We start from the raw sequence: 14,536 nt of genomic DNA, 5'->3' as shown, positions 1-14,536 counted from the left end.
GGTTGTTTCTGGGTGTGGTGATGGCCGTTCTGTTGCCCCTGGCAGAAGCAGTCAGCTGCTGGCTTCTGCTGGCAGAGGAGGCAGCCTGTGTGTGTGCTGGAGTGCTGCTGCCTGTATTGCTGGCAAATGGGCTGTCTCTTCTTGTGTCACTCTGGTGTGGACAAGGCAGTGACACACTGTGAACCAGGCTGTTCATCTGCAAGAGAAGCAGAGAAGAGATGCTGCTAACTGTGGCCCTTGCTCCTTCTTTCTGCCTGTGCTTTCTGCCTGCCTGTCAGCAGTTCCTGGGTATGGGAAAATGTTCAGTCCTATCTCCATACATCTTGATACATCAGTGTGATATTCCTAGTGTCCTGGGAGCTCTCTGGGGAGGGAAACCCTTGCACCCTGCCCCCATGGGCAGATGAAACCTGGCTCTGGCTGCCTTGCAGTGCTGCCTACATCTGCCTGTGATTCACCTGATCTACCACAGGTCCACCTGTGGGAAAGTGGAAGCATGGGATGGAGGTGGCTGCCTTGGTCAGAGACAGAGCCCTGATAGCTTCATGATGCCAAGTCTGTACAAAGATACTGAAGCCAGTTTTTAACCTTCTCTGTGTAGTGATTGAGACTAATGCACTGCCACTTTGTCATCAAGCAGGATCGTCTCTGTTAAACACACTTGACTGTGTCTGGCTGCCTGAGGCTTGGAATCTCTGCAGGATGATACCAAGAGAACATTTGAATGCTCATTGGAACCCTCTCAATCCCATTTCTTAGAGTAAAATGAGTGAGACGGTAACTCATGTTATGTACAAAGAAGCAGCAGCGTAACACAGCAGAGAAGAAACACTTCCCAATCCCAGTCCGTGAAAGCAAGATATGAGAAACAGTGCCTGTCATGTCACTGAAATGTCAGGAAGAATAAAACTCTCTAAGATACTGTAATTTCGGTATTAGGAAGCAGACATTATGTTGGTGTCACTTTTGTGGAGGACTGACACATGACTTCAGTCACTGGTGTCTCAGCTAGCTCCAGGGGCACACTAGTGCTGCACCAGGAGTGGGCAACTGCCTCTGCGTTAGCTTTGCCACGGGCAGAACTTTAGAGCCACCAGCTCTAGGACACTGCTAGGCGCCGCCACAGACTGGGGAAAGGAGGAGGAGGAGGCTCTCAGTTTGAGGATTCAGCAGTATGGGTTTATTGCCAAAGGGTTCAGGAGCCAAAGAGAGCCCCGAGCAGGGGTGAACATGATTTTTAAACAGGGGTGGAACAGTGTGTGGACACAACATCTTAACCAATCAGGGTTTGACGTAGGAGGAATGCAGGGAGCGGTTTTCACAACCTGTAACCAATGGGGTAGTAAAGGGAGTGGATATAATCTCAACTGGCTGATGGGGTGTTACAATGGCACTGTCGCAGGGCGCAATGCTGTGTGGTGTGCGCCAGCCACCTGGCATGCCCTTCCAATGGCATGGGCTAGGGCGTGCTTTGTGGAGCTGCTGCGAGGGGCCCAACAGTTTCCCCCAGGAGCTCTGAGTCTGCTCAGCGGGGTCCAATGATCTCAAGGGGCTCCACGTTGGACACCACACTGTCGTGGTGCCTCTTGAGGTGTCGCCTCAAGCCCACCAGGCTAGCTCAGGCACCACGGCAGCTTAAGGTACGGCAAGCAGGCTGCACCAGCTGAACCGATCCCTGTGGGTTCTTGGTTCCCGGAACAACGCCTGAAGGCACTGATGGAACGCTGCAACGGTGACGGAGAAGTGAAGGAAAGACTCTGTTGAGTAGTCACAAGGATTTTATGGGAGCCTCCAGGGAGACCTCCTCACCTCCTGAGAGCTGCCCGGGCAGAGTGCCTCAGGCTGCTTGACAGCATCTTTTATTGGGGGGATGGAACAAGGGGAGGAGGCAGAAGATCAGCAAATAGGGGTCATTGGGGATGGGTAACAAGGGTGAATGGCATCTCCAGGAACTAAACGGAGGTAAGAGGGAGGGACTTCCTCTGGATCTGACCTATCACTCGATGCCCTTAGTAGAATTTTCTAGCTCCGGGGAAGGGCCCCAAGATGACAAGCAGGCTCCAGAGGAGAGGGAGCAGGGGATTGACAGTTAACTGCCAATGGGGGGAATTCCAGGGAGAAACCATGAAGGAAACAGAACGGGTACATAGAACAAACCATTTAGCAATATAAACTTTGGATTGGATAAGACATATACAACATAACCGAACAAAGCTTGCACCACAACATGAACTGAACAAGTTACACCAGGTAATATATACAGGGGAGGAACAGGATGTGGAAACTTGGATACAACCAGTCAGGTAGAGGGATGGGAGGAGATCAACATGAACTGATGAGTTCCAGGGACCAATGGGAAGATGAGGGGAGGAGGGTAGCTCACATGGACCAACTGGGTGTCGAGGTTTCGGGGAATGCCTAGGCGGGGTTTAGACAGGGGCTGGCTCCTGAGGAGGATTGACAGGGAACAATCTGGAAAAAGAGGCAGGGTATAACTTGAAAGACAACTTGAGAGAGGCTACCAACTGAGGGATATGCCATTTACATAACCAAAATAGGGGTTTACTGAAACTCTGATTAAGAACCATAAAATGAACCAATTAACATCAAAATGCACCACTATTAGGGGGATCAAACATAGGAGGGATTAAATGTTCTTTTAAAAATCATTAATAAACATATTTTAAAAGGGGAGGTCAGGATAAAAAGGGGAACAGGGGTCTCCATTGCCACCAAAGGAGTCTCCTTTTTCTGACTACTGACATGTCTTGGTGTTCATCATCTGGAGCTCTGGTGGGATGCACCGGGACATATAGTTGTACCCATTTTTGTGGGATCCACCGTAATCCTTGGGGTGTGGACATGCAGGCATAGCCATGTCTCCATGTCAGTAGTCTGTATGGCCCCTCAGTCTGAATGCTTTCTGTGTCTTTTGTTAGGACTGGGGGATGTTCTTTGGACTTGTGATCCCCATGAGGGAAGAAGTGCCTGACCACTGGGGAGTTCACGTTTTCAAAAAAGTAGTTTAGGAAACTAATGGTGGTGAGGGCTTTGTAAAGTCTCCCTTGAGGGGTTAGCCTTCTTCTGCTCTCCCATTGATATTCTAGAACTCTCTTGAGTGACTGGTGGGCTCACTTAATCACAGCCTGGCCAGTGGGGGAGTGAGGGATACCATATTTATGTTCAACTCCCTACTTCTAGGTAGGTATTGAGGACCCAGGAAATAAATGCAAGGGCATTATCTGTTTTAATTTTGTTTGGGACCCCTAACACTGAGAAGGCTTGCAGCAGAAGTTTCACTACATGCTCTTCTGTTTTCTCTTATGTGGGCAGAAGTGTTACACTGTTCCAGAGAAGTTGTCAATAGAGACATGCACTTATTTCATTTTGCCCAATTCAGGGATATGTGTAGTGTTGGTTTACCACACTTAACAGCTTTCTAAGCTCTAGGGTTGACTCCTGCGTCTAGTGATGGTAGTGCTGAGTATGGGCAATGGGGACATGTGGCCACAATTGCTCTGGCCTGAGTGTGTTTTAGGTGGAATTGCATGGCTAGGCCTGGCACATTCTGGTGGAACATTTGATGGTTCAGATTTGCCTGTTGGAAGAGGTCACAAAGTTTTGCCAGGACAACCACAGCGGTGGCCAGGGAATCTGCTCTCCTGTTCCCCTCTGCAGTTGGGCCTGAAAGATCAGTATGTGGTCGCACATGCATAACAGAATTAGAATGCTCTCAATGGGAGACAGCATAAATTAGTTTCAACAGGAACTCAAAAGGTGTTTTGTCTGAGATTTCCCTGAGAACCGCATGTTCTGCCCTGGCCACTACCCCTGCTACATAGGCCAAGTCTGTAATTAAATTGAACAGCTCTGAAAACTGTTGTCAAAGGCTCTAACTGCTGCAGCCAACTCAGCAATTTGAGGGGATCCCTCAACATACTTAACATCCATCTCCCATTGGTGAGTTTGAGGATCCTTCCAGGTCATTGCTGACCTTTGGGATGCTCCAGACTCATCAGTGAAAACGGTTAGGGCTTTGAGCGGCTTGTAGCTCCTTTTTTTTTTCAGTATCAATTGGAATTTCGAAGCAAACGATTTTCAAACTTGGTGGGCAGGGGCGTGGGTGGAAATTTGTCCACCATAGCTCTCAAGTGCAGTCTGCAGCGTCTCATGGTTCTGCAGGAGATATTCAAACATGTTTTGTCAGTTTGGCTGGAGATGTTCCATTGTTGGATAAACTAATTTTGCCAATCAGCCAGTTCAAGAAGCCTTGTCCTGGCTTTCCTGACCAGCTGCGCCATCAATTCCTGTGGCCGAGTAATATTCTTGGACTGATGCTGACTGAGGAAGACCCACTCTGTGATCAAGAGTGGGTCCCTCTGGTCTTGGTCCCACTGGAAGATCAGTCCTGGAAGTGTGGCAGTTCCCCTAACACAGTAAATTTGAAGTGCAACTCTGGGTTGCATCTATGGGCCTGTTTCCTTACCAGCAGTTCTTCCACCTTCTCTAAGGCAGATTTTGCCTCTGGAGTCAGTGTCCTTGGAGAACTTGGCTTCTCTCCCCCTTTCAATAAATTGAGAAGAGGACTAGGCAATCGCTGATAAGGCCTAGCCAAGGCCTGATCCAATTTAAGGTCCCACACAGGGAATGTAGCTCCGCTAAAGTTTTGGGATCACTATTAAAAGCCAATTTTTGAGATGCAATGGTATCGCAGTCCTAGCCTCTTAATCTCCGGGCTAGCTCGTTGAGGAGAACCGCGATAAGGTCCACAAGGGTGAGGCAGCGACTGAGAGCTGGTAAAGGATCACACAGGTCCAAGGTGTCGGCGATTCCAGAGCAACTTTATCAACTGAAGGGAGCCAGGCACCAAAGACCCAGAACAGAGGCGTGCAAGCCTTTTTAAAGAGGGGTGGTACAAGCATATAACAACCAATCACAAACCTTTAGGGGAGGAGTACAACACCACATCACAAGGAGAAAACCAATCAGGGAAACACAGAGGCATGGCATTAACACACTTTCCAATGGGGAACAGAGTATGAGGGAACTTTCTGGACTTAGGGAGTGGGTTTGGGATAACAGACAAGGGATGGGCATGGGGTAAACTAACAACTTGGTATGATAGACATTTGGGTTAACTCATTAACAGGGTTTTGGGGATTAAACCATTTGAATGAACCACCACACAGTGGTCCTCACAGTGATCTTGAAGGCCCAAGTACTTCCAAAGAGGCATCCTTTGAACCTTTTCCTTCTGTAAGGAGAGCCCTGCAAAGGTCAAAACCTTGACTACTTGGTCAAGCACATGCTGCAGCACGTTATCATCGGGGGTGCACATAGGCATATCATCCATGCAATGCAGAATGATGGCTTCTCCCACTCTGGCATGCATGGGGGACAGCAATGAGGTGATGTACCACTAGCAGATGATGGGTGAGTTCCTCATTTCTTGGTGTACGACTCACCAGTGGAATCTCCTCATTGGGGCTTCTCAGTTGGTGGTTGGCACTGAGAAGGCAAACTGGGAGGCGTTGCCAGGGTCTAGGGGAATTTTAAAGAAACAGTCTTTAATACCAATCACTGCCAATTTCCAGTTTTGGGGTAACATCATGGGGGAAGGTATCCCTGGTTGAAGGGACCCCATATCAACAATGACTTTGTTAATTTCACGGAACTCATGGAAGAGGCACCACTTATCTTTCCCCAGTGTTTTGATAACAAAAACTGGGAATTTCCAAGGGCTAAATGTACGTTCAGTGTTACCTTCAGCTAACTGCTCCTCCACAAGCTCACGGAGCGCCTGTAATCTTTCTTTGCTTAGCGGCCATTGATCTACTCATACCAGGCAATCTAGTTTCTAGGTAGGGCACTTGTCGCGGTGCCACTAGGAACCTTGTTCCTGCCTGCCGAGCTAGCTCAGGCACAACAGCTTGCAGTGGGTACGGCGGGTGAGCGACGCATGCCGGGGTTATCCCGTGGATCTTGGTTCCAATGAATAGCTAGGACACTGATGGAGGATTGCAGACGATGGCAGAGGAAAGAAGGAAGGAGCCAGCAGAGTAAATCCAAGGGAGTTTATTGGAGATCAATGAGGCACCTCCTCACCACCCAGGGACTGCTCAGGCTGAGCCGGTTCTGGCTCTGTGACAGCCTGTTTTATTGATGGGAGGTGCAAGGGGTGGTGAGGAAGGAACCAATGGGAGTCAGCCTGGGTGTGGATTAGGAGGTGAGGGACAGAAACAGGAACCATTCATAAGGAAGGGGGAGGAACTTTCCCTGGATCTAACCTATCACACAACGCCCTCTACAGAACCTTCTAGTCCTGAGGCAGGGCCCCGAAGTGAGCAGGCAGGCTCCAGGGAAGGAGGGGGAAAGGACTGACACATAACTGAAGTTAGGGGAATTCCAGGAACAAACTATTGAGGAATGACAACCGGGGGTACATGGAACAAACCACCATACAACAAACTCATATAAACTCTCTGTAAATGTAAACAAACAAAAGGCTGCACCACTACATCTCCACCTTTTTGTTTTTAGCAAGAGGAGAACTGGAACAGGGGTGGCAGATATTCTGAATCGGGGTACACCTCTGCAAACCCGTGTTGGTTTGTTGGCCACTCCTCATACGGGAGATGGTGATGCTCCTCTGCATTGCCCATGTCCTCCAACTCGTACTTTTCCAGAGCGCTGGGGGCGGTGACATGATTGACAGAGGGTGGAGAGGTGGTGCTTGCAATCAGCTTGCTAATCATTTGTCTGACAAGTTCAAAGGTGATTAACACAACAACTATAACAAATAAGACTAATAAACAAGTTCTTAAAATGGAGCTTGTCCAGCTCGAGAGTCCCCATCCCTGGAAAAGTCCACTGAACCAGTCTCCTGTCTCTTTTCTGATGTCACTGATCATCCCTTGCATTCGGTCAATTGCTTGATGAATGTTTTGAGCTTTGGAGGTTAGGTTGAAACAACACAACCCCTCAAACTCCTCACACCTGTGGCCATGGAGTGGCAACAAATAGTCGGTGGCAGCCCAATTCTGTAAAGTCACTTGTCTTGTTACTTCTTCATCGGCAAGGAGGTCGGCCAAGGCATTGGAGGTTAAATTAGCTTGTTTAGCCACCCAACACTCCAAACGTTCCAATTCTCTGAGGGCCTTTGCAATTGAGACCCATGGGAGGAAGACGGTGGCTGTGACAACTTTGGCTTTGCTCCAGTGAATAATTTCAGAGTCGCAGTCATCCTTTAATTTAGTGAGAGCAAGGTCTCTTTTTTGCCTAGCCAATTGGGTCGAATTCTTTGTTTTCCAGATCGCAATTTGGGTTCTGTTAGGAGTAAACAACCTAAGCCAGCCAAGAGTACATGGACCTCCTGTGAGATGGGAAGGAACACCCATCCAAGCTCGGTCACCAGAAATAAAGAAGAAACCATGGACCCGGGCTAAGGGCTTATTCTGCTTTGTGGAGGCCATGTTCACGTGGGCGACCCTGTCGCACCACACCCCTGCAAGGAATTGATCTTTCGTTTGAGAGACCTTGATGAATAATTTATCATGTTCTTCTGGGGGAACAAACACAAACTGAACACAAAAGTGAGCAGAGGATGAACCAAGGAGCTGCAGTTCTGTTAGCTCCATCTCCACATAGGTCAAGGATTATGTATTTGTCCCATAGAATGAAGGGATTATGAATGGGGAACTCAAGATCTCGGGAAACAAAAGGGCCTGTGGTGACCGAGCTTCTTTGGGCCTTTGTCATCAGGAATCCTGGCTATGTTGTTATCCTGCCAAACTCTGATGAGCCATTGGGGTAGCTCATCACCCTTTGCCAGGATTTCTACAAGACAGGACGAGATCGGGTCATTGGCTGAGGTGGAGGAGAGGCAAATGTGGTCTTGACCCATGGCTTTTGCCAGGGTCGCCCATACATTTGCGTGGGGCTGTGGGGCAATCCAACCGTGGGTCTGGGAGACAAGGCTGGCGACAAAAAACAGTGACACAAAGTTGATGGCCATTGGAAATGGGGCTCGGAGCTGGGCTTGATTCAGAGCAACTGAAAGAGACTTGAAACCAGAACATAATTAGTTTTCTGTGAGGGGATCGGGGGAAAAGGGAGTTCCTCCCACAGAGCCTCTTCCTTACACTTTCTGCGCCAAGCAGCTTCTGCAGCTTGAGGTACTTCATGACTCTTTTCTGGACACCATAGGACATTAAGGCCTCAGCCACTTAGCTGGAACGCATTTCAGGCCAGTGGGGGTGGATACACAAGCGTACCCATGTCCCCACGTGACTAACTCATGCAGGCCCTCCATCTGACCAGTTTCAGGGGACCTTGCTAAAACCAGCAGCCTTTCCTTGATCTCGAGCTGAGCGTTTGACCCAAAATGCCAGACGATTGGCGGGTTTAAAACCTCAAACAAACAGTTTAAGAAATTGATGGTGAAAAGAGCCCTGGCCAACCAGATCGAGGGTGGCTCTACCTTTAAAACCTGCTGCTGCTGAGCAAGAACCCGTTTGATTTCTCAATGGGTCCTCTCCACTACAGCTTGAAATGTGGGGGCATGGGGGATGCCTGTCTTGTGCTCCACTCCCCATTGCTGCAGGAAGTTGCGGAGTCCCTCAGAGCAATACACAGGGCCGTTGTCAGTCTTAAGAGCCTTTGGGATGCCCATGAAGGAGAAAGCCTGTATAAGGTGTTTTATAACTTCCCAGGATTTCTCCCCTGTGTGGGCAGAGGCAAAGACGGTGCCAGAAAAGGTGTCCACCAATACATGCAGGTATTTTTGCTTTCCAAATGATGGGAGGTGAGTGATGTCCATCTGCCACAGCTCACAGCTGTGTAAACCACAAGGATTCACACCTGCATGCACTGTCGGAAGGGCGTGCGACTGACAGGAGGGACACGAAGCCAGGATGGCTTTGGCTTGTTGCCGGGAGATGTGAAACCAACAGACCAGGCCTGGCGCATTCTGATGGAAGAGTTGATGACTGATTCTCACCTGCTCAAAAATATTCAGCAAAGGGGCCCCTGTCGCAGGGGCAGTGGCGGTGTCAGCTCTCCTGTTCCCCTCAGCAATGAACCCTGGAAAATCAGTATGGGACCTCATGTGCATCACATAGAAAGGTTGCTCTTGGTGGGAGACTAATTTTGTGAGTTTTGAGAGCAACTCAGAAAGTGCTGCGTTAGACACCTCTTGCAGGACAGCTTGCTCAGCTCTGGATACCACCCCCGCTACGTAGGCGAAGTCAGTTACTAAATTGAAAGGTCCGGGAAACCTTTCGAAGGCCCTGATAAATGCGGCCAACTCAGTGACTTGAGGGGATCCTTCTACCTCAGCGATGTCCACCTCCCACTGCTGAGTCTGAGGGTCTCTCCAAGTCAGCACTGACTTGTGAGACCTTCTGGATGCATCAGTAAAAAAAGTCAGGGCTTCCATGGGTCTCCTGCTCCGGACGGTGCTCAATGCCAATGTGAATTGGGCTTCTGAACTGAAAATTTTGTGGGCAGGTTAGTGAATTGAAACTTGGCGTGTGAAGGAATCTAGAGCGAATTGTAAAGCTTCATTTTCTTGAATCAGGTGTTCTAACATGGGCTTTGTAATTTGGCCCGTTTGTAAACTAATTGGAATGTGGATGCACTCGAAGTCACATCCGGCCATCTCTCTGATCGGGGTCCTCGCCTTCCGGATCAGTTCGGCCATCAACTCCTGTGACCTCATCATTCTTTTGGACTGCTGATGGCTGAGAAAGACCCACTATTATCAGGAGAGGATCTCCCCTGCCTTGGTCCTTCTTGTGTGTTCTAGATGTTTTCAAGGAAGTGTCCCACTGGAAGATGACACCATGGAGGTGTGGCAGTCTTCCCATGATCATGAATTTGAAAGGCAGGTCTGGGTCATACCTGTTGGCCTGGTGAACATGGCCTCTTGGCACCTTTTCCAGGGCTTTCCTTGCCTCCAGGGTAAGTGTCCTAGGAGAACCAATCTCCTCTCCCCTTTCAATAAATTGAAAAGAGGGGCTAGGTCTTCAGTGGTGTGACCCAACCAAGGCCTTACCTAGTTCAATGCCCCACACAGTTGGTGGACATCTGTGAGGGTCCTAATTTTGGTCTTGATTTCCAATTTTTGCAGAACAGTGGTCCACTTGCCAATCTCCAGCCCTAGGTATCTCCAAGGCGGCATCTGCTGAACCTTTTTCTCCTCGAACCCAGCAGCACTCAATGCATTGATTGTGAGATCAAGTGTGTGTGTCAGCAGGTCACTGGGGCGCAAATGAGGACATCATCCATGTAATGATGGATGATGGCGCTGTCCACAGCTGCGCGGACTGGGGACAGCAAGGAAGCCACATACCATTGGCAGATGACTGGACTGTTTTTCATCCCTTGCGGGAGGACTCGCCAATGGTAGTGTTTCCTTGGGGCCTCTCAGATGATGGAGGGAACCAAGAACGCAAACCGTGGGGCATTGTCAGGATGTAGGGGAATTTGAAGAAAGCAATCTTGGATATCGATGACCACCAATATCCACTCTCGGGGGAGCATGGTCAGGGAAGGCATCCCTGGCTGCAGTGACCCCATGTCTTCAATGACATAGTTAATTTGTCTGAGGTCATGGAGGAGCCGTCATCGGTTCTTGTCAGCCTTGCGGATGACAAAAACAGGAGAATTCCATGGTGACGTGGTCTCCTTAATGTTACCTTTCTTCAGCTGCTCTTCCACGAGCTTATGAAGCACCTCTAATTTTTCTTTAGTGAGCGGCCACCCCTCTACCCAGACTGGTGCGTCTGTTTTCCAATTCAGTTTTTGGGTGGGGCGCTTCTCAGTGACTGCCGCCTAAAAATCCTGTGAGGGGTCCGGAATGTCCATTGTGACCCGCCACTGGGCCATGAGGTCTTATCCAAGCAAGGGCTCCTCATAGTCTAAAACTAAAGGACGTAAAGAGAAACTTATAGTAACATTTACATCAGAACTTCCCAAGGGGCAATGTGGGTGAGTTTTTGCTCACCATGACTAGAAACAGTGTCCCCAAAGCTAGGGTATTGCTTTCCATGGCATTAAACCAAGGTTTTCTTTGACCCCAGGAGGAAAGCATGAGAAACACTAAGGGGAAAGTGTGAGAAAAATGAGGGGTGGAGTGCAAGAAATGTGAAGGGGAAAGTGTGAAAAATGTGAGGGCAGAAAATGGGCAGGAAATGTCAGGGAAAAGAATTGTGAATGAAAAAAGAAAAAATGAAATTAAATAAACAAATCAAATAATGAATAATAAATGAATACAGACCCCTGAACACTCTCCAGAAAATTCTTGAGGGTGCCACTTAAAACAGAAGGAAAACAGTTTCTGGCCAATCCACTGTTACAGCCAAGTTTCCCTATGATTCCTACAAAGACTCTGTTCAAACCCACTCAGTTATTAGGTAACAAAACCAGGCTCTTTTTGAAACTGTTTCCACGCTATCAGGACATGGGTTCACAGATATAGAGTATTTTCATCTCCTGTGCAGGCTCTATCTTGGACACAACGCTCAGATCCTTTGCAGTCTTGTGATGCACCAGCAGAGACCAGCTGCTGAGGTTGCATTTAATGATGCTGCTCTGTCCAGTGCTATATTCCTGCATCTCTGCCCAGGGAAGCTGATGTAGCCATGCTGTGTGCCCAGTCCCAACATTCTGCTGGCTTCTGGTCATGTCTCTGGCTCCACATGTAGTTCTTGTGGGGGATGTCATGCACTGAGATCTGGTTCTCGCCCTTCACACCTGCAGCATGGGCTTCATGGTGTGTGGTGCAGCCCTCAAGCTCTGAACATCTGTGCCTGTGCCCTGCTTACTGTGAGTGCCTTGAGCAGTGGGGACAAGCAGTAGGTGGCTGTTGTTGGCCGTGGTGATGATTCTGTTGCCCCTGGCAGAAGCAGTCAGCTGCTGGCAGCTGCTGGCAGAGGCGGCAGCCTCCAGGTACATTGGCCTCTTGTGTGTGCAGGAGTGCCGCTGCGTGTATTGCTGGCAGATGGGCTGTGTCCTCCTGGTACAGACAGTACAGTGACACACTGAGCACCAGGCTGTTCATCTGAGAATCATTAAGGGAGAAGTGCTGGAAACATGAGGAGGAAAAGGGCAGGAAACGTGAAGTGATGTCCTTTTTCAGGTGCTGTCATCTTGACCTAGAGCTGATCAGCTCTTGTCACCTAGGCCCAGACTGCATCCACCACCCAGCCCCAGATGTCGTAAGAGCCCAGAACTAGACCTGGACCTGACCAGTTCCAGTCACCCAGTCCTGGATCCCTGTGGAGATTGAGAGACATGGACCATGCTATGCAAGCAAAGCCAGCTTATTGACACTAGTCACTAGTACTTACAGTTCTCTAAGTTCTGTAGAAATTTTTCACACTTTGCTTCTGTCCCCTTGTTAACACAATATTTTTGTGTTATCAAATTTTCAAGTCCTGGTTATATTCTTTCACGCAGGCAATGTCTGTGATGGCTAACAGCTGGCCTGGAAGCCTCACAGTCATAAGTAATCCTGACCATAACTTGACTAGCCTATGCCACCATTAAGGAAAAGAAGTAAACATCGTGAGAGATTCAAATTCAAAGAATGAATGCTGGCCTGTCACAAGCTGCTGAAGGCTGAAGACTCTTCAGGGTGCCACGACCTTCCTTGACGAGTGCCCTTAGAAAGATGCTCTTTGTCTCAGGGGCACAGGCACTCCCAAGTGATTGTCAGCTCTCCTGTGAGGGTTGCCTAGGCAACTGGGCATAGAAGACCTCAGTGATTTCAGTGGGCAGAGCAGCTGGGTTAGCTCAGCTAGGCAGCCTCTTTCAGGCAGCGTGGGGAAAATGACAGGAATCCAGCAGATCCTCCTGAACCTTCCTTTATTGTTGGGAACCAGCAACTGAAGGACTCCAAGGCCCTCAGGTGCCCTGATTATGTGGAGAACTAGGAGGGTGGGGTTTGCCGTGTGGGCCAATGGGAGAAGGGATTGGGAAGACATCCAATTCCATGTGGGATCCAAGTTGAACCAATGGGGAAACAAGAAAACCAGGAAGTAAGGACTTAACCAATGGGGGCTGAAGGGTTTACGTGCAGGCAAGTGGTCATGGGTTTTTACCGCATCTTGCTCACCCTAACCACAAGGTGTATGTCTCACAGAGACTCCTGAGAATGATGTTTGCTGCTTTGCACCTTACTTTCCCTCCATGGGAGAGCACATTTCCCTGTGGGGGTCTTAGGGGTTCCCACACTGGCCAATCCCTGACTAGCATGAAAGCAGGCAGCTATTGGCCAGGGAGCTGAGTAGTAACCAAATTTTAGCCAAATGGGATCAACGGTATGGTTTTTGCAAACCTTATAAAAAGGAGCTGTACTCAAAATTCACTGTTGCCATATGAACTTCAGAGTGTTGTGTCTGTCTCAGCTGTGACAAGTGGTAACCCCAACATGACTGGTAATAGCCAGGCCCCGGGGAGAGTGGCAGGATATGGAATCCCAGCGGAGGAGAGCAGCCAGGAGAGCAGCCAGGAGAGCTGCTGGAAGCGGGGAGTGCTGCAACAGTCCAGACCATGTAAGTAGAAGAATCTGCTGGGAATGTGGGGACAGATGTCTCTACAGAAGAAAAAGCCATAGTGCAGGTATCAACCCTCTTTTTATATAAACAGGGGATAAAGTGTTCTGACAGGTGAAGTTGGTAGGGTGCCACAACCTTCTGGAAGCATCCCCAGTGAAGTAGTCACTCTGCATCACAGGCACACACTGTCACGGACACAGACACACACCAGATAGCTTTGTAGATCCTCACTAGCGAACTAGGAAGGGTCTTCATATAGGGTTCTACAGAGGAGGTTTATTCCAGCCACATGTGAAGGGGTCCAGGGATGAAGACAGGCACATGTGAGGGACCAGGGTTTATATATGGCATAGCATCCATGGGGATGTGTGGTGGTGTGTTAGTTTAATCCTTTGTATTTCTTATGTTCTCTGTATTGGTTTAGGTTTTATGTATCCTACCCCCTAATTAATATTCCTTTGTCTCCCTCAGGAGATTTAATTTATGTGTGCACCTGTTCTGTTATGTAACTTTCAGTTAACTGTCCGTTATCCTTCCCGCCTTTGTAAATCCCTTCCTATTCCTCCTTGATTGGTCCATGTTATAACTCCCCATGCCTGAGACTGCTTGGATACTGGCCCTGGTTGGCTGTAAATAGCTAACCACTCCTCTTACTCCTCTCCTCTCGTCCTAAACAAAACTCAGTGTCACAAGTCATTCCTTGGCCGGTTGTGGGCTGAGGTGGTTTGCTCAATAAACCCCTCCTGTGTCACACAACTGTCTACTCCTTTCTACTCCTCCATCTTTGTCGTCCTTCTACATCACCTGTTTGATCCTTTCAGGAAACAAGGACCCACAGGAGACAGCCCTGCTAGCATGCTTGCAGGCTGACCCTCACAGCACTGTCTCCAGTGCCTGGGCTTGCCAGTGACAGAGACAGGGGTCTCTCAAGTGGGCACTGCGACAGGGATGGAGTAAAGAACAGGGTCCAATGGGTA

This window comes from Prinia subflava, chromosome Z (assembly GCF_021018805.1).
Source record: "Prinia subflava isolate CZ2003 ecotype Zambia chromosome Z, Cam_Psub_1.2, whole genome shotgun sequence".
Taxonomy (NCBI): domain Eukaryota; kingdom Metazoa; phylum Chordata; class Aves; order Passeriformes; family Cisticolidae; genus Prinia; species Prinia subflava.
The sequence above is the reverse complement of the archived record's forward strand: the minus strand, read 5'-3'. Positions refer to the sequence as shown.